Below are 21,737 nucleotides of genomic sequence, written 5' to 3' on the forward strand. Positions count from 1 at the left end.
CAGCAGAGACAGAAAAATAAGAGGCACTGCAGGATAAGCCAGGAAGTGAATATTCATCCCAAAAGACAACGTCAAGAGTTTTATCAACTCTTCAAATGTACTAACTAAAGGCTCACTGCTTCTGGAAGTGCATCCCTGCACCTTTACTTCAGAGATTGCACAGCATGGCAATACACTATTGCCTCTAAAGCCTCAGCCTGTGAAGACTACTCAAGGCTTATGAGAAGATGGCCAGTCCCACTGAGCTTGACTTCTTCCTTGCCCCGGCTTTTGTGAAGCAACATGACCATGGAATGGTCATGAAAGCGCTTCTCAAGCTTCTATCCATACAAGAAGACTACACAAATTAGCCATCTATATCAGGGTGAGAAATGCTCTACTCTCCATGCCGATGTTGCCAAATTGCAAGTCCCAGCTGCTGAAAGTTGCAGTTCAGTAACATCTGTATAACACTCAACCATGAGTTATATAACCTATTTACAAATAATTATATAAACAGAGAGACCAGGATATGTGTGGTGGATTCAAAAGAAATTTTATAAATCACAAAATGATGTGTGCATTAGCTGCATGAGAGACAAGTGTGTTTCCAATATTTGGACCCACTAGAAATCACTCCAACAGCTAACCCATGCTAATAATAGGTTGATGCCCTTCAAGGTAGAAAGAGACAGAGCATGTTTAAAGAACAATTCACAGCACACTGTCAAGAATTCTCCATTTATTCATATATAATTAGGCTGTCTCTAATCCTTGCACTGAAACTCACAAAACAACTGTCCTAACATGCTCACAAAGCAATGGATCTCCTTTCACTTACAGCTCCCCTGTGTTCTTTCAGTGGATGAGATCCAGTCTCTTACAGAGGAAAAGCTTACCTACTCTGGCAATATCTTTTTGGAACTGATGCCTAAGTTGGGTTCTAAGATAAATCCTAAAAATATGCTAACCATGATGAAAGAGAATATGCTAGCATCATTAAAATTAAAATATTAAAGTAAACCACATTCTTGGAATATTGTTAGTCTAGGTGCAGGCAAAGCAAAATGTCTAAAAAAGAGAAGTAGGGTAAATTTTTAATACAAACCTAAAAGGCTTGATTTTGGATTAAAATGTGGTCCTGTTTTTCAAGTGGCAGAAGAAATATAATGTATAGGCAGTTGGTATAGTAGGAAAAAACAGAAAAGCAGTCTTACTGATGACTACATCAAATACTATTGTGTGACATAGGGGTCAGATCACAGGGTAAGAAAATGAAAAGTGCTTCCATTAAAATGAACAGGCAAGTGTAGGATTAAATCAGTAAATAATATTTTAAAGCCATAAGGTGTGAGTATAGATAAGACAGGAAGGCATGGATTTCCAGATGATGTTGAACTGCAGTTCCCATCAGCCTCCAAGCAGCGTAACCAATGGTGAGGGACCACAGGAACTAAAGCAGTGGTTCTCAACCTATAGGTCCCCAGGTATTTTGGCCTACAACTCCCAGAAATCCCAGCCAGTTTACCAGCTGTTAGGATTTCTAGGAGTTGAAGGCCAAAAACATCTGGGGACCCCAGGTTGAGAACCACTGAACTAAAGTGCCACAACATTGTATGGGCCATGTCTTGTCCACCCTGAATACCTATATAGTGTAACAAGGCCATATCTTTCAGTTGGCTATTTAGTACAGATTCAGATTTTGTGGGGAAAATATATATTTACTACAAGTATAATACATGTCTCTCAGTGGACAGCATGAAATGGAGATGAAAATCTAAACATATTAGGACACCAGTGGATCTGTGGACAGACTGTTCATTGAGGCTTTCTTCTCTTCATATTCTTAGCCAAAATACACATGTTGTGAACAGAATATTCGAAGATTTTACTGCCGTGCTAGGGTGGAGAACCAAGGTTGAGGGGAACTATTTTGAGAGTCAACAAAGAAGTAGTTCTTGGGGTTTAATTTAGGTCAATGTATAATTTCTGTTTATGGACATCTTTGTTATACACACTGTAGGGACCAAAGCAGGGTACAGGGGTGGGGATGCCACACCAACGTAATTATTCACTGGTTAAATATTGACATAACGGTTAAAGCCGTTCATTCCCTTCTTAATCATTTTCCTAGCTTTATATTTGCAGCCATACACTGAAATGGATCTATATTTATGCAATTCACCAATCTCATTTACACAAAGGTGTTTCTTTGGGGATTCTTTGGCAAAAGATTTCTAACACTAGTTCATGGGAAATCTGCTACGGGTCATTTCAGCAGTATGCTATAGTTAAACACCAAACAAAACAGCAAGGTAGAGCACAAGAAGTCAGCTAGATGGGAGAGCAGAACAAAAACAATAACAGTTGCTTAGTTTTTCCAGGAATGTAGATAAGAGGATACAGGCAGATTCAGAGAACTGAAGGTAGTTCAAAAGAAGGGTGGCTGCTCATCTATATATATAAAAGAGTGATGGAATCAGGGCACCGGGCAAAACAACAAAACTATAGGTCCCCCAACCTCGAAATCTGACAACACAACCCATCATCCACGGCTCTAGGTTGATACAACAAAAAGAAAAGAAAAATGAAGTTCTAATTAGACGGAGAGGAATAATTGTTTTTATCCAATTGCTGCAAGTTCGAAGGCTAAGCTCCGCCCACTTGGTCTCCTAGCAACCTACTCAGCCCAGGGGACAGGCAGACTTAGGCCTCACTTAGGCCTCTTCCACATATTATCTAATTTGCACTGGATTATATGGCAGTGTAGACTCAAGGCCCTTCCACACAGCTATATAACTCATTTAGAATCTTATATTATCTGCTTTGAACTGGATTATCTTGACTCCACACTGCCATATAATCCACTTCAGTGTGCATTGTATTCAGCTCTGTAGAAGGAGCCTCATATAATCCAGTTCTAAGCAGATAATATAAGATTATCAATATACAGTACAGTCTCACCATACTTCGCCACAGCAACGCTTGGCCGGGCACAGCTAGTGACTTTATATATGTCCATTTTCGTTTCTGAAGCTGACACGTACAGTAGCCAACCATTTGTAACAGGATACTCCCCGTCATATATAAAGCAAGTCCAAACTTAATGACAAAAGGACTGTGCAAGCTAACTGAACTGAACTCTCATAGAAAGTTATGTTTAGCTCCTTCTTTTGATGCATCTTCCCTCTACATTGATTTTTCTTCAAATCAGTGTGTTGTACCCTCAGCTCTTCAGGTATGATTTAAATCAGCCCCTGGTAGCACAGCATGTTAAACTGCTGAGCTGCTGAACTTGTGGACCGAAAGGTCGCAGTTTGGAATCTGGGGAGCGGAGTGAGCACCCGCTGTTAGCCCCAGCTTCTGCCAGCCTAGCAGTTTGAAAACATGCAAATGTGAGTAGATCAATAGGTACCGCTCCAGCGGGAAGGTAACGGTGCTCCATGCAGTCATGCCGGCCACATGACCTTGAAGGTGTCTATGGACAACGCCGGCTCTTCGGCTTAGAAATGGAGATGAGCACCAACCCCCAGAGTCAGACACAACTTGGCTTAATGTCAGGGGAAAACCTTTACCTTTACCCTCTCAACCTGTGGGTCCCCAGGTGTTTTGGCCTACAACTCCCTGAAATCCCAGTCAGTTTACCAGCTGTTAGGATTTCTGGGAGTTGAAGGCCAAAACATCTGGGGATCCACATGTTGAGAACCAATTTAAATGAAGGTTTACTCCAACAGGTCTGCTTATGCTACATGTAACCTGAGCCTGATAAAAATGCTCCTACATATTTTCAAAGCCTACAATCTTATTTGACTATTTAATGGCATTGGGAGAAAAAAGATGTGCACTGTGCAACATATGATGCAATGAAATCCTCAAATTGTCTTCAGCTGTTGCAAATATCATCATCCTTCCTCAACCGAAAATCTTTGACTAAGATAATCAGCTACATAGAGAGAGATCTGAAGTAAATCGTATCTGAACAAACCGTGGGGCACACAAGCAGGTCTCATTTTCATGAGTACTGGAAACTCCCTGGAAATCAAGAGGGAGAGCTTGCCAAGGACCTCTATGTAATAGCTATCTTGGAGGAAAAGCAAAGTTTATTTTTGTCTCCTACTGCTATCATGTCTTCTTTTTTCTATATACAGTAGAGTCTCACTTATCCAACATTCGCTTATCCAACGTTCTGGATTATCCAACACATTTTTGTAATCAATGTTTTCAATACATTGTGATATTTTGGTGCTAAATTTGTAAATACAGTAATTACTACATAGCATTACTGCGTATTGAACTACTTTTTCTGTCAAATATGTTGTATAACATGATGTTTGGGTGCTTAATTTGTAAAACCATAACCTAATTTGATGTTTAATAAGCTTTTCCTTAATCCCTCCTTATTATCCAACATATTAACTTATCCAACATTCTGCCGGCCCGTTTATGTTGGATAAGTGAGACTCTACTGTATATGCCCTTTCTATTTTCTCTTATCAGCTTCAATCTCTTAAAGAGGTTGCCAATTATACACTGAAGGCTCTTTACTATGAAACTTTTGGGTTCCCTAACCTCATGTCTTCTATTGACTACTCTCCTACTATACCCTTATTAGGCCTGGATCAATCTACTCAATTTCATTTGTCACAGCAATGCCACCATTACCTTCAAAATCCTTCTTCAAAGACAGCTTACAAATTCCTTCTAGAATCAGAAGAAGGTTTAGCTTCTGAACAGTTTGAAGCGAATCAATTCTGAAAGAAACTGCTGAGCATTTTGTCAACAGATGTCTTTTTCCTTCACAAAGAATCTGTTACATACAGCAGTATACATGTTTTATCTGTATTAGCATGGTAGGTGTGAGGGCATGGGATGTTAAGGTCTATGCCAGTGGTTCTTAACCTGTGGGTCCCCAGATGTTTTGGTCTTCAACTCCCAGAAATCCCAACAACTGGTAAACTGGCTGGGATTTCTGGGAGTTGTAGACCAAAACACCTGGGTACCCACAGGTTGAGAACCACTGGTCAATGTGAAGCCATATCCAGAGCAAAGCTTCAGTGGAAACACTCTTTCCCCATGATAACTATTTCAGCAGTGACTTTTATTTCCGAGGGGTAGCTTTCTCTCACTTCCTGTTGTCTCAATCCCGTTTTTAACTATGAGTCATTTGTAAAACAGATGTTTGTAGCTCGGGGACTGTCTATTTCTCTCTTTTTACTGATGAGAGTTTCTATCTATAACTGTTATAATTTAGTAAGTTGCCCTGAGACTCAGAACCCTGGGAAAAATGGGATGGCAAATATCTACAAAGTCCTTATATAAGCAGAAGGGTAAAGGTAGGTAAAGGTTTTTCCCTTACATTAAGTCTACTTGTGTCTGACTCTGGGGGTTGGTGCTCATATCCATTTCTAAGCCGAAGAGTCGGCATTGTCCAAAGTCATGTGGCCAGTACGACTGCATGGAGAGCCATTACCTTCCTGCCAGAGCGGTACCTATTGACATATTTGCATGTTTTCGAACTGCTAGGTTGGCAGAAGCTGGGGCTAACAGCGGGTGCTCACCCCACTCCCCAAATTCGAACCGCCAACCTTTCAGTCAGCAATTTCAGCAGCTCAGCGGTTTAATCCACTGCACAATCGGGGGCTCCACATATAAGCATACTAACCATAAAACAGGCCTTATGCGTTAACAGTTTATTGAGTCAAGAAAAGGAAGAAAACAGAGAAAAAGGCAAATAAAGTACCACAGCAAACTGTTTTCTGAACTGTGATTTAGACTGAAACAGCAAACAATTCTGATTTTGTCAACTGCCTCAGTATCATTTAAAACCAAATCCTGAGCTCTGTTCTTGCACAACAGCACACTCTACCGTAGTTATGCCTGCCAGTCTCAGCAAAACAGATGAGTCCTTATTACTACAGCTCAGAAAAAAAACCTGAGCTTTACTGTTCCAATAGCCAACTGTAAATGTTTTCCACTCTTGGCAGCAACACTAGAGTTCAAATCTATAAAGCTTAGGTATTTCAACTCAATTTTGTTTGAGTATGAAGTCAATTTCCGAAGCATGGTATAGGAATGTTACTAGGACAGACACAGACGAATTGGGATCTGTTGTTATGAAACATTATAGTCTTTCAAACAATTTCTTCAAAGCACACTTAAGTTTTATCACTCACATTTCATCTACATATTCACATTTATAATAGACACATTATTCAAATGTCCTTTAATCAACTTTCTCATACATGTTGTCACAAATTGACCTAATATCAATTTAGCAAGGCCATAGTGCTAACTCCTGCATTGTACAAACTGATTATTCCAGTTTGTGAATTGCAATGAAAAAATTATATTACCCCTAAATGTTAACATAATGTTTTCATATACGTCCCTAAGCCTCAAAGAAAAAGAAAGAAATGAGATAAAATAAACTCACTGAAGTCACTGAATAATACAGCTCATGTTATGTATAAATTTATAGGGTTGTTTGGGGTTTTTTTTACAGATCTGCAGAGCTTACAAAGAAGTAAATTGTTATCCTATTTGCAAGGCAAGTGATCCACATCTATAAGGGGTTTCTTAGAAGAGAACCAATTCATTTTGGTAGTCTTCCATTCTCTCTAACTGGACTGAGAGGCACTCAACTAACATACATTTCATCTGGCAGAACACATATGTAATATTTTCTTATAGCAAAAAGAAACAAAACTATTTCTAAACTTAAATCCTAAGCACATTTGAATTGCTTTTAATATACATACCCGCTTCCTACTTTAATCACCAATTTGAAATATGGTACTTTCCCTTAGGAACAACAAGACCAAAACAAATGAAAAAAGTTCACACCAAGTCAATAATGGTGCTAACTACTCTATACTAAATGATAATGGTTGTGACTACCACAATGTACGAAGTACTTGAAAGAGATTGTGAGAACTATAATTCATTTTTTGGGAAACTAATTTCTCCCATCAGATCAATAAAGGCAGACTTTAAAAGGGAAAGTGTTTAAGACACAAAAAAGATTTGTCTGTAGCTATTCTGAGGGAAAAGTAAATTAAGTTAAAATCTACAAAGAGGAAAATGTAAATGACTTTTATTTTATAAGCAAGCAAAGAGTTGATTTGCAGAGGTATTGAAATATATGTGAACAAATTAGAAAAACTTAAAAATAACCTGTCTACCTTTTAAAAAGATTTAGAAAGATTACTACTTTTTGTCTGAGCCCCAAAATGCGAACACACAGTGACCACAATGGAAAATCAGCTGAGTTTTTGCTAAACTTTTAAGTACTTAGGCTGGAGCCAGGAAGCTAATCTAAGGATAAAGCCAGTGTAGAGAACTGGGCAGCCAACTTACCCGGCAGTTCTTGTTTGCCCAAAGCACCTCTAGCTACAGAAGATCCAAGCTGCCAAGGTCTGTGCCGTCAGCGAATGACTGGGTTGAGCCAACTAGTGAACTGACAACAATTTAGACTCTTTGGTAGGACTGCAGTCATGTGACTCACAGGCACAACGCACCAGATTCCAGCTGCTGACTCCTTTTCTAGCAGTTCCAATAACCCCGGAGAAGTTAATCTGATTCTGTTATACTCAAAGACACCTTTGGAGCAGGAGTTTTATCTTTCCACTTAAATAATGAGCATTATCAGAGTGTCACCCCTCCTGATCGTGAAGGCATACACCCACAGCACTTGTATATTTTGCAGCCTGCTAATTTGTCATTTCTAAGCAGAAGAAAACTATGCTCTGGAAAAGCATATGCACATACATAATTTCAAAATATAAGGTAAAGCAGTTCTTTCAGCCTTGATGACTGCACCTGGGAAACCTTTTTGCTCTTGATATACTATCTGTAAGCTTTATGTATACTTTTGACAAACTCTCTTCAAGAAGTAGGCAAACAGTCTCGACCACATTTACTCAGAAATAAGTCCCGAATTCAGTGGGTCTCGGTTCCCAGTAAATGTACACCGGATAGCGACTCTAAGACATACTTTGCATGACATATGAATCCACAAAATCCTCTGATGTGCTGTGTCCAAGCCAAAGGAGATGTAACTACCTAACTTCACATCAGCTGTCAACATCCAGCACTTAACAAAGAATCCTCAGAGAAAGCATTAGTCACTTACTGAAATCTGCAAGCCATGCTACAACCAGTTTAAACAAGTTTATTTTGCAATGCAATATTCCTTCCTTTTTCTGTTTAATCACTTGCCAACCTAAGAAGTTGGCTTACTTATTCATATCCCGCCCTTTCCCAAGAGTAGCTAGCATCAAGCTAAAGGATGCAGCAGACTACATCTCTACTACTTTATATATATACTAGCTTGGGTATCCAGCGATGCCGGTCATTTGAAAAGGGCATTGTTTGTTTTTGGATGTTAGGTAATATCAGTTTGGTCATATGTTATGCTATTTCTTAGAAAAATACTCAGTCTTCCCTGTTGTTTTTTATTAATACTCCCATTAGAAAATGCATAAGGATGTGGGTGAACTACAATTTCCCAAAATCTTGGGTCAACTCTCCCAAAACTCCCCCAGTATTCAATTTGCCATGTTGGGTCTGTGTGCCAAATTTGGCCCAGATCCGTCATCTGATGTTCTTTGGATAAGGGTGAACTACAATTCCCAGATTCCCAGGACAATCTTCCTGGAACACCTGTCAGGATTCACAGTTGGCCATGTTGGGTCTGTGTGCCAAGTTAGTTCAGGTCTATCATTTGTGGGGTTTAGAGTGCTCTTAGATTTCAGGTGGACTATACATCCCAGTCCCTACAACTCCTATAAATCTTGGTGAATTCTCCCCAAACCTCTCCAGTATGTTCAGTTGCTAATCAGTTCCTCTTTTTGCTGTGTGCCATAGCAAAGAATAGGAAAAAGTTAAGGGAGAGGCAGTGGGTGGGATCATGCAAATGGACAGGGAAAGCAACACTGGAATGTGCTCACTGTAACCTGGAATGTCCTTGGAGAGAGTGACTTGGTGGCTCCACAGCACCTGGAATTATAGCCAGTTTGTCGAGACCAGGGACTGTCTGTGTAAGCGGATGCTTGTGCCACATACACACATACACATACTCTCTTCTTCAGCGGCATTGCCTGATTCCCTGTACCTAACACGAACACGGTTCTTTCATCCTGAGTCCATGTCCACTCATAGTCTCTCGAGTTTTGCTGATTTGTATTAGGAGAAAGTAATCCAGTCTACTTCACTCCACCCAATGCCAGCTATTTTATGATCCTACCTTAATGCTCTCTCTTCACTACTCTATCACTCCAGCTTTCTACACATAATATACATGCTCACAGATATTCAATTATTCAATTAGGCTGGCATTTGATGGAAAAAGAAAAGTAATTTATTGGGAAGTAATTTTTTAGGCAATTCAAAGTTCATTGTATTGCCATAAGGTATAGTGATAGCCAATACACAGGAAAATTTGAAAAAGTGTACCTTCATGGAGGGGAGTTCAGTTAGTGGCATATAATGGCAACTTGAGAGGCATAGTGCCACTCAGGCCCGGCACAAGGTAATTTTCAAGTGTAGGTGAACAGAATTTTGCCCCCCCCCCCCCCAACCAATCACTGAAAAATAAAAGTGTTGGATAAGTGAAAATGTTGGATAATAAGGAGGGATTAAGGAAAAGCCTAAATAAAGAACAACACTCTGAAAACAGGGGAAATCCAGAAAGGAAACAATCAGAGCCAGCTAACACCTCCCAACCAAGGATGCCCCCAGGGAGGAAGCAGCCAGGCATTGAATCTGCAAGGCCATTAAATGCTAATCAAGCTGACCAATTGAAACATTCACACTAGCCTCAAACAGACAAGAGCTCTTTCTCCCACCCTGGACTTTCCATGGATATATAAACCCCACTTACCTACCTTCCAACAGACCTCACAACCTCTGAGGATGTCTGCCATAGGGTTAAGGCGGGCCTGGCCCCAGACCAGGCCACGAAGGGGACCACAGCCCGAAGGCGGCCACACTGGCCCAGCTCCGTTTTGTTCCGGCAGACAGGGCTGGCCCTAGGTAATTTTCAAGTATAAGCAAACAGAATTTTGGCACCCCCCCCCCCCCCAACCAATCACTGAAAAATAAAAGCGTTGGATAAGCAAAAATGTAGGATAATAAGGAGGAATTAAGGAAAAGCCTATTAAACACCAAATTACATTATGATTTTACAAATTAAGCATCAAAACATCATGTTTCATAACAAATCAACAGTAAAAGCAGTTCATTACATAGTAATGCTATGTAGGAATTACTATATTTGCAAATTTAGCACCAAACATTGAACTGGGATATAGGGCGCGCTTGGGCGGAGGTGCCTCAACGGCGCCCCCTAGAGGATGGTGCCTTCAGCAACCGCATACTTCGCCTAATGGTTGAACCGCCCCTGCCAACGGCTCCACTCTTCCTCCTGCTGCTGCCGCCATCGCGGACCTGGGCCGTGCTCCCGGCCTGCCTAGGCCACTCCGCGCAGCGCCATGGAGACAGAAGGCCCACAGGGTTCCCACTCGCCCCTCTCCACGTGGGCGATTGGAAGCCCTGGGTGCACGCACAGGTCCATCGCCCATGCTTTTTTCCTGTAGGGAGCACGGCCCGGGTCCGCGATGGCGGTGGCAGCAGGAGGAAGAGTGGAGCTGCCGCACAGTAGGGCCCAGGTCGAAGGCAGGTGGGGCGGGCCCAGGCTGAGAATGCCCGAAGGAGAAGGAGGTGGGGTGTACAAGCGGTGGCACCTCAACTGCGCCCCCGGGATTATGGCACCAGACGCAAGTGCCAAATGGCCTCGCGGTTGAACTGCCTCTGGTGCCACTGGATAGTTGGAGGGCAAGAATGGGAGCGAACTGTCACCTTCATACCCCATTTTTGGCCTTTCTAAAGTATGGAGACGATTGCTGTGAGAAACTGGATGCTGGAATGGCGTTCTCATTCCCCGAAGTAAATGTAATGGCTTTAAGCTATTCAAAACACAGTCTCTCCCCTTCAACATTTGGATTCAAAAAAGTAAACAGAAACCATCCCCATTTGCATCTATTGAACATGATGGCAAATACCAGCTTGCCATTTAACAACAAGTTCAGCTCTGTCACATTTTCTATCAGTACTGCATAGTTTTTCAAGGCAACTCTGACTTGTGGTAAGCTTCCCATAAGGTTTTCGTGGCAAGATTTTTTATAGGAGCTGCAGGCTTCCTCTTGAGCTGAGAGTGTGTGACTTGCCTATGGTAAACAAGTGAATTTTCATGACCTAACAGGGAGTTGAGCTCTGGAGTTGATCATTCAGATAATGATACTCCACTGGACTATAAAAATCTGATCCCCCATTATTACAGATTCTAACTAGGACCTGGGTTGTTGCTCTCCAAGCTAGGCAGCATTCTTCTCCTAACTCACAGAAAATAAAATTGACTGATATCCAAGAGTTTTGTGTGTCTGTGTGAATGTGTATTCACACAAATACACACACTTATCTATCTGGTGCCACAATAAAGAAGGGGGAGATGAAAGAGGAAGTTGGAATCACCAGCTACCTTCAAGAAAAAGGTGGCAGCCAAGGATGGTGTGTGTGTGAGCAATGTTCTAGAACTCATTTCACAGACTCAAGTTCAGCTTTCGTTTGTGCATTTCTCCTTCAGGTTCTGAGATATCTTTAGTGAAGCAAGTGTCCAGAAGACACTGACCTGCACAGTTGGAAGTAGGAATTGAGAAAGCAAAGTTATCTGAGAAATTTTAAGAGATATTGATATGTGTCTATGAGAGCTGGGAAGCATTTGGTTGTGCATAGGTAGTGTGTTCATGATCACTTATTGAAAAGTATTGCTGCCTCCATGAAATATCTGACAATCCTTCTCTGACAGTATCTGACTGGCTGGGATTTCTGGGAATTGTAGGCCAAAAACATTTGGGGACCCCAGGTTGAGAACCACTGGTATAAAGGAAAGTCTGCCCAAATATCAAGAAGAAGGAAACACACAGAGAAAAGAAATCTTTGAAAACTAGTTCTATGCCAAAAGGTCAAGAAACACAATTCAAAGACCAAACATTTTTTGCAGCTATCTCTAAGTCCCCTTCCTCTGGCCCCCCTTTTCACTTTAAAAATGAGTGAAATAAAAGTTGTAACTTTTGGGACAAATAAACTGTATATAACAGAATTTCATAGCATCAAAAGGTGCTCTGCTTTGATTTGGAAAATGTGCTACAATTTGTTAAAGAGACTGAGAAGTGATAGATCCTTAGACACTTTGGGAGTCACAGTGTTACAAGATTAGGAGCTCTTAGGGTTGACAGCCTGGAAAAATAAACATGGAAAAATCAGAAACTTGAAGACAGAGATAAAACAATTTGTCCAAGGGTTTGCTGAAAGCTAATAGCTAAAATTGGTTTAGGTTCAAGGCTTGCTCAGCTATTGCATTCTGCAACTAGTGAGAGTGTACACCATGGTCAACATTGTTTTTGAAGAGAAACAAATTATGTTCTATAAAAATAAATCTTATCGGATATGGGCAATTGAAGTCTAACAAATTACAGTCCAAACTACCATTCTGCTATTTTTAGCTCTTAATAGATATAAAAGGTTTCTGTGCTTTAAAGTCCCAGGTCAAACGTTTGCCAGGAAAGCAGCATTATTAACCTGTGGAAAGACACAAATAGAAACATGGCAATAAAATGTTTAAAATCGGGGGTCTAAATCTAATTACTAGTCTCAACTAGGAGAGACCCACTGAATTAGGGCTTCCAGATATCTCTAAAAAATAGGACAACTGTCTCAAATGCCTAACTGACTCAAGATTGGCTGGTAAACATGAGGCAGGCCTATACAAAGCCTGCCTCAAATCTCTTGCAAGATTTGCTACCATGACATTTGAGAACTTGCAGGACCATGGAAATTCTCAAAGAAGCTCTCCTCTCAAGAGGCAGTCTTGACATAGGTTTGTTTCACATACTCTTCTCTTCAGAACCTATAGAGCTAACAGGAGGAGGAGGAGGTGCCAACCATGCTCAAAACAGATCAACATAATCTAAAGAGTGGTTTTAATGCTTAGATTTTGGCCTGAAGATTCTGTATATAGCATATTGTATATTGTATATATATTGTATATTGATAGAGCCTCTCTCTCTCTCTCTCTCTCTCTCTCTCTCTCTCTCTCTCTCTCTCTCTCTCTCTCTCTCTCTTGCAATGGTCACAGTCATACACATTAATTGAAGTAACTTAAGATCGTTATTCGTTCAGGGATATGGTATTCAACCTGAATAAGACTACATTTCCTAATTCCAGAGGTGCTCACAGTCACCAGAAATCTCTTAAGTGGCACCCAGTAGTTTTGGCTAGCCACGATTGCTGCACTAGCTGTGCCATCCCATCCTAACCTAACCTAACCTAACATGGCATGTTCATATCCACTTATATATTCAGAATGCAGCATAAAGACACAGGTTCGCAGCTTGAGAGTTTTCTTGGACTCATCGCTGAGCCTGGAACCCCAGGTTTCGGCCGTGGCCAGGGTAGCATTCCATAATTAAAACTTGTGCACCAGTTGCGCCCATACCTTGGGAAGTCTAACTTGGCCAAGGTAGTCTACACTCTGGTTACATCCTGAATAGACTACCCCTATATGTGGGGTTGACTTTGAAGACTGTTCAGAAGCTTCAAATGGTCCAACGGGCAGCAGCCAGATTGCTCGCCGGAGCAGCGTACAGGGAACACACAACCTTGCTGTTACATCAGCTCTACTGGCTACCAGTCTGCTATTGAGCACAATTCAAAGTGCTGGCTTTAGCCTATAAAGCCCTAAATGGTTCTGGCCCAGCTTACCTTTCCAAACGTATCTCCCTCTATGAACTGTCTCAGAGTTTAAGATCATCTGGGGAGGCCCTGCTCTTGGTCCCACCTTCTTCGTAGGCGCGATCAGCGGGAATGAGAGACAAGGCCTTCGCAATGGTGGCCCCTCAGCTATGGAACTCCCTCCCCAGGGATAAGCCCCCTCCCTCTTGACCTTCCATAAGAGGCTGAAAACATGGTTTGTGACAAAGCCTTTGGAGAACTTGTGCAATAGATATGAAATAACGTGCAATGCCTATAGGAACTTCCCGGATTACACTTGTGGGTTACGTGATTAATTGTGATTGTATTGTTTTAAATGTTTCCAATTGTTTAAATGTATTTTATTATTCTATTTAAATGTTCATTTAAATTGTACATTGTTTTTAAGGCATCAAATAGTTGCCTATGTATAAAGCCTCCTTGAGTCCCCTTCAGGGTAGAGAAAGGCGGGGTAGAAATGTAGTAAATAAATAAATAATAAAGACATAATTTTGCATCTTGCCTTTCTTCCATTATGGAGCAAAAGATAGTTCCACTGTCGCTCCCATCCAGATCTGCTTGGTTTCAGGAAATCTCCTACATAGTGTGCATTTGGGCCAGGGCTTCTTAAATTTTTTCGCTTATGGCTCCCTTATGGCTGAGAAATTTTTATCAGCATTCACAAGAGTGGCTAAGCAGGATGCTTTTCTTTTTATAAATATAGCTGAAGCATCTTCTGCAGAGTCCACTGTAAACACTGCTCTAGAACAGCTACAAGGCGACCATCAGAAAACTTTTACTTTTACTGTTGCCAAACCTTTATGGTCCCTTTATATTGAGACACAGTCATTTGCATTCCTTTAGCCAATTCTGGAAATTTTAAATGGAGATAAGGCTCTTACAGTTTCTTTATAGGAGGAATGGGAATAATCTAACTCTCCAGATGTTCGCCTCCAATTCCCAATATTCTTCCCCACTGATTATGCTGGCTGGGGCTAATGGAAGTTGCAATTCAGCAATGATTTTCACTCCTATTTTACAAAGTTGTATGAAAAAGCCCACAGCAGGACACAAAATAGAGCTCACTATGCTAAATAAAAAGGCCTTCCAAGAAAACTCAAAAGCATTTTAGAAATCAAAATAATAAGTGTGCCAGAACAATAACTGAGAGCAGAGTTAAATACTTCCAACCAATGTTATGTTTGAAGAAAGAAGGAAAAGCCTCTGGCCAGTTACCAATATAAGCAAGTGTTATCCAAGGCAGGAAAAGTCTAAAATGAAAAGACATGTATTCCATCACAATTTCAGTATTACATTTACTATAAGTTGGATCAGAGAACAAGTAAAAGTGACAAACAACAAGCAGGGGAGGGAAACTGTTCTTTAAAATAGGCCCATTATTCAGTAATTTATCTGTCTTTTAGAAGAGTAATACAACTTGCTTACGCAACATGGTGCACCTGAACATAAAGGGTATGATGCTTAAGTAAAACATTTTATTTGACTAGACATTCTTTTCCTATAGGAATATACTCTCTTATTTTCTTACTTGAACATACTGGTCCTAGCCTGCAGATCTTCACTCACAGAAGTGAAAGCAACACTTATGAGAAAGATAGGAATGCTTATTAATTCTGACATTATTGTAGAGACATTTGCAATGAGAAAGGACATCTCAAAACATTGAGACACCATAATATAAAGGGGTAAACTGCTGTTCACACTTCTATGATTTTTCCCCAAAAGGTAGTTTGATGGTAAACTGTACTTTATGCAAAATACACTACTCATTTTTCACATTACAAGACTGCCATTTACATGAAAGGTAGAACAAGCAAAATACTTGCAAAAAAAAAAAAAACAATCTCAAAATGTGAATTATTGCAAAGAAATATGCCTCTGTCTTCTAGTCTTGTGGAGAAAAAGCTTTATGACAGACTTCGCTCTTGAAGGCAAGGCATAAAAATGTATACCTTTACACTGCTGTTGGAGAAGAAAGATTCCAGTATCAGTCTCCTTTTATTGACATAGTCAATAAAATGGCTGGTTCATGTCACACGAATGGAGAGGTTGCTTACACATTATTATTACATAAACATTTATAAATCACAGGTCATTACTTAAGAGTACTGGAGCAAAATCTCTGAATTAAGAACAACAACAACAACAACAACAACAACAACAACAACAACAACAACAACAGGTTGTTCAACATAGGATTTGTTCAAGACAGGTCAAGGAAGTGTCCGATGTCTTGAGTGTTCGAGCCTTCACAGCATTTGGAGTTAGTACAGTATGTGTGTTATGAAACGTTACTGGTAGTCTTTTTTTCTGGCCAGTGGTTCTTTGGAATAGCCTCCCCTTAGCAGCTGATCAATCCTAAACTCAAAATTATAGGGACTTGAATGTGGGACCTTCTATTAGCAAGCTAAGCTATAGCCCCTCTCCAACTGAGCTCATATGTGACAAGATTCAGCTACTCGGTGCTCAGTACGCTACTAATTTTACAGTGTTATTCAAGCAAACAATCACAGTCACGAACTCTGCAGTCATGTAAGTCAGGAAGTTTATGTCTCTCAAGAACTGTACCTCAGACGTCACCTCTCTCTCTCTGCCTCCAGACAACAAAAACAAGTCTGGAAAGGTGAAGTCCATTGCCTTCTTGAGATATTTTCCTCTTTAGATCTTACTCAGAGCACGAGCCATTTCAGTCAAACACCTTACGTTTCAGACAAAATGCATGGTGATTTTTCTGATATCCCTGGCGAGCTCAGAGTTAATGTCATCTTTAACAGACAAGACAGCAGATTAAACCAGGATTGGATAACTTTTGATGTTCTGGATAAAAGATCCAGAAGAGTCTTTCACCACATACTGCTAACTAAACATTTGGATGCTACTACATGGCAAACTTCAGCCCTCCAGGTGTTTTGGATTTCAGTTCCCACAATTCCGAACAGCCTACTGCCAGGACCCAGAAAGAAGTGAAGCCATCTTCCCACATTTGATGATTAAGCATTCTGAGATTAAATTCTTTGTGGATTGCTTTATTAACTGTCATATCTGCTGTTGCTCTACATTTGACCAAGAAAATATGTTCTACTTCGGAATTTGTAGATTCTCTAGAGCAATGGGGTTCTCAACCTGTGGGTCCACATGTGTTTTGGCCTTGAACTCCCAGAAATCCCAGCCAGTTTACCAGCTGTTAGGATTTCTGGGAGTTGAAAGCCAAAACACCAGGGGACCCACAGGTTGAGAACCACTGCTGTAGTGTGATACCTTGGTCATGCTCTTTCAGAGATTGAACACAGACCCATGCTGGAGGATGTACAAAGTCTTAGAAAGGTGTTATCCCAGCTAAAAAGAAGAAAAGAGATGGGGTTAAGACTTTCATTAATATTCAGTTTTTCTACTTTTGTTGAGATATTCCCCTAGTGGTGAAGTGGATTAAACTGCCCGAGCTGCTGAATTTGCTGACTGAAAGGTCGGCAGTTCGAATCCAGGGAGCAGGGTGAGCTCCTTCTGTTAGTCCCCAGCTTCTGTCAACCTAGCAGTTCAAAAACATGCAAATGTGAGTAGATCAATAGGTACCGCCCCAGCGGGAAGGTAACAGCGCTCCATGCAGTCATGCTGGCCACATGACCTTGGAGGCATCTATGGGCAATGTCGGCTCTTCGGCTTGGAAATGGAGATGAGCACCAACCCTCAGAGTCAGACACGACAGGACTTTGCCTTTACCTGAGGTATTCCAGAAATGTAGGGGTAGTGTTTATAGCACTTTGAGGCTCTAAACAGATGGGTGCACATTATAACGAATCAGCATTTTATTGGCTATTGACTGATCCTGAAGAGGGAGCATAGTTTTGTTGTTGATCTGCTTACCTGGCTTGTTAGGAGACAGTTAGAATACCAGGTTTGGGTGGCACAATAAGCAAGCCATTGTAGCTGAAGGCTTACAATTTGTTTAGTTGCGTCCACCTTCAATGGAGGCCTTCTGGATGCATGCTCCAGCAAAGTGTTTCAAAATTATAAACCAGGGTCTCCCTCAAATGACTGGTTAACAATGACATGCAAACTCAGCCAAGGTAACGCAGCAAGCACTACTTCCACCTGTTACCCCTTCCAATAAAAAATCAATTTCCCACTGAATGCCTGTGATATACAATCATCTTAGAATGGTCTGGGAGACAGACACATTTAATAGCCAAGCCAATGCCTCGCTATTTTCCATTTCCAGTCATTGTGCTGAAACTACGTTAGATTAGAATTATGCATCAATGTGGTTTTAAAACCTGTAGCAGTCTTTGCCCTGTGTTATCTCACTGGACTTTTGTTCTCCCTTATCTTGCCATTTATATTCCCTATGATCCAGATGAACAGTTCCCCTCTCCATTCTTAAAAGTACAGACAGTTCCCAGGCCTACTGATGATAATAGCTTGCTGACTGACACTGCAATGAACACCTGAAGTGGAAAAATATTGATTATCAAAATGTTTTTCACTCAATGAAGCATATTACAAAGAAAAGTACCTGGATTCTACAGTCTCCAGACTACCAATGTGAACACAGAAAGCTGCCCTTTGCAGTGTCAGACTTCTGGTACATTTAATCTCGTTTGGTCCTGTTTAGGGCTGCTTTAATAGACTATCTTTCCAAGGATTCACAAGTCACAGGATCAGGACACCACCATTATACATGCAAAACACTGCAACCTCACAAAACATGAACACCAAGAATTTTCAGTTGGGGCCCTCATCCAACAATCTTCAATAGAAAACAGACTAGCAAACTCAAGTTTGGTTCTGCAAACTGGATTTTCTTAATTTACCACACATTTAACTAACCATGATACAGAAATAGAAACAGAGTAAGGTGAGTAAATTAGCAACATACAGAAAAGATTTGTACAGCATAGAAAACACTGACATTTGAGATGTTAATTTTCTTGCAAACAATAGTGAATGGTCGTACAGATTTGCAGGCAATTTTTCAGAGATGACATCCTCTGTTTTTTAAATTTAATTTACTGGCAATATAGTAAATGTCAGCAATGGAGGAAAATACTATTTTTCTCTGGTAAACAACTCCCAGTTTAACAACTAAGGACTGGGTCCAATTATACTCTTGAGATGGATTTCCAGAAAGTCCTGCTGATAGCTGTTGCTTTCACTACATCGTCTCTGCTTAAGCAATCTGAGGACCTTCAATGATGGATTCTCACCATATGGAAATATAAGAGTTACCTTGTATGAATAACTAGCATATATACCCAGTGATGCTTGGGTGTCGGAAGGACATGCTCTCCTGCTTTCATTCCTTCTTTCTCATTTCTTCCCCTGATATTTCCGCCTTTCCTTTCGCTACCTTCCTTCCCTCCTTTTTCTTTCTTTCCCTTCCACTTTCCCTCTCTTCCTTTTCCTCCCCTTTATTTTCCTTCCTTTTCTCTTTTTTACCTTCCTCCCTTTCCCTCCCCTTTATTTCCCTTCCTTTTCTCTTTTTTACCTTCCTCCCTTTCCCTCCCCTTTCTCCCTTCTCAGACTCTGAGAAGGCCTACCTCACAATGTCTTGTGATAACATGGCTCTCTTTGTATCTCTTTCCTTCCGGTCTCCCTTCCCCTCACACACATACTACCTTTCTTTTATAGTGACAACACAGAGGGCTACTTCACCAATCTTTCACCTAAGCAATAGCCAATTCAGTAACATCACAAAACTCTGGATAACATTATTTCTTGTTTATTTTATTTCAACTTTTATAAGAGCCAGACTGACATAGGATTGTAAACAGTGCCAACACTTTTAGGTGCCAGTATTGCATCATTTTTTATTGCTGGAACAGCCAGGCTCCTAGGATTTTTCAGCCCTGAAGTTAATGTCTAGAGGCCAAGCTAACCCACATGCTGAAAATGGCTAACAATTCCATCCCATCTATTTTGTGGTCAGCAATTCCTCAGAATTTTTAAGTGGCTGCATGGTAAAACCAATTCAAAAGGTCATTCAAAAGGAAATGAAGATTAATTTATTTTTTCAGAACAAGTTAGTGTTGATCCTGTAAAGGAAGATGAATCACTAACCAACATACAGTGTGGGAAGAAAGCATCCTATTGAACAGACAGCAAGCACTGGAACAAACAAAAGCTCATTTCTAGAGAACTCAAGTTCTCCTCTAGGACTTGTTAAAATGGCACAGCACACATAGATGACAATGGGAAAACTGATGAATGAGTGAGAAAAAAGAAAAATTCCTTAGACCTTCCTTAGGTTAGCCCTACATATGCTTTTGTCAACTTCCAGAAATTTTCCACCCACTCCTCTTTCTGGTGCCAAGCAAACCACAGCTTCCACACCCTTTTTACTCACATCCAAGACACCAGTGTGAAAGGACAGATAGTCTCAATCTCCTGTGCCCAGAGGGAAAAGGATGATGCTTAATGCGTATCCATCCTATTTGACACCAAAGATTCTATCTTTCTTCCCCTCTGAAAGAGGGCAATAAACACATCCTACATAACCTACAACCTACAACTGCACATTGTCTACAAAAGGACAAGACAAAGAAACATTGTGCACATTTTACAACTGGCATGACACGGAGAAATCAAGAGAGTTGCATTTTTAATCTTTGCCCACTCCCCTCAAAGGTGCTAAAAGTATTACATGAATATTATGTCTCATTAGTACTGAGTGCACAAAATTTCTGTGTGAATGCGAAGCATTATTATTTTGCTATAACTTTAAGATAGCATCAAACTCCTGACTGAAGAAGTCTTCAGTCAACACTTCCTCTCATATTTTCAATACATTTGAAATCCATGTTAATCAGTCCTTATAACACACATGGGCAAACTTTGGCCCTCCAGGTGTTTTGGACTTCAACTCCCGGAAATCACAGCCGGTAGGCTGTTAGGAATTGTGGGAGTTGAAATCCAATACAACTGGAGGGCAGAAGTTTGCCCATGACTGCCTTATAACAATGTAGTCCTTAAAACGGTCAGTCCTTAAAATTATTATTATTCCTGTGTTGTAAGTGGGGACTGAAGTGAGAACACTGTATACAGACTAAAGTTTCTTGAAACAGGATAGACTGGTTATCACATACAAAACAAGCTCTTTTTTTCCATACCATAAATATAGTCTTTTCACAATCAGTTCCACACTTCATGAAGACTTTATGTTTAATTTTTCAAATGCATTTTATCTTAAAAAGAAATTAACTGTTTAAAGCTCCATCACAACAGACAGGCGTAGCTTTGCGGTAGGCACAATTTGCTACCTGAGCAGGTCTGAGAGCCCATTTCATGCTGTGCAAAGCCTTGCAAGGCTTTAGTTGAACTCAATCCAAAAAAGGATTGAAGATGAGCCCAAACTGGCACTTGTACTAATACCACAGACTAAGTGCTACAGCTACACATGTCTACAAACACTATTAGAGTCAAGTGCAGGTTTATTATCTTCTGATTAATTCATGAATGAAACAAGAACCACCCTAAGTGTTTCCAAAGAAGGGCTCAAGTTCTTGTACCCATCTAAAAAAAACCACACATCCGTGGGCAATTATGTGACTTCATAAGAGTAACTATTTAAATATTTTTAAAAGTCTGGGTTGACTTTTTTGGCTCACTAATATATATGTATACTACTAAGTAAATAAAAGTATCAATCCTCAAGAAACTCTTAAGAGGAAGATTTAAACAGAAGGAGAATTGAAACTGTAGAAGGCCACCCAAGAAATTAAAAGCAATGATTTGGGCCTTGACAGGCTAAGCCAGTTTTCAGAGCTTTTATTATGTAGACAACCCCTGCACAAGAAGGACAGCATGCCTATGAAAGTGTGTTTTGTACATATGAAGATGAACAATAAATGTAGTCCTGCATAAAGGAAAAAGAGGCCTGTCAAAACATCTTGGGAGGAGCTCTACAGCAAACCCCTAATCCCTATTATATGTATAAC

General features: G+C 40.5%; 1 protein-coding gene across 5 annotated transcripts in view; it reads right to left on the reverse strand.

The window, feature by feature from the left end:
• vdr (vitamin D receptor) overlaps window positions 1–21,737 on the reverse strand; it is a 211,944-nt gene that overhangs the window by 89,990 nt on the left and 100,217 nt on the right. The window contains exon 1 of one of the 5 annotated variants that reach the window (XM_008103513.3): window positions 7,336–7,913. The exons of the other annotated variants lie outside the window; for them this stretch is intronic. The gene's annotated coding sequence lies outside the window, so the exon portion shown is untranslated. Of the gene's footprint in view, window positions 1–7,335; window positions 7,914–21,737 lie in introns of those variants that run through there. 5 annotated transcript variants of the gene reach the window in all.

This window comes from Anolis carolinensis, unplaced genomic scaffold, assembly GCF_035594765.1.
Source record: "Anolis carolinensis isolate JA03-04 unplaced genomic scaffold, rAnoCar3.1.pri scaffold_20, whole genome shotgun sequence".
Lineage (NCBI taxonomy): Eukaryota > Metazoa > Chordata > Lepidosauria > Squamata > Dactyloidae > Anolis > Anolis carolinensis.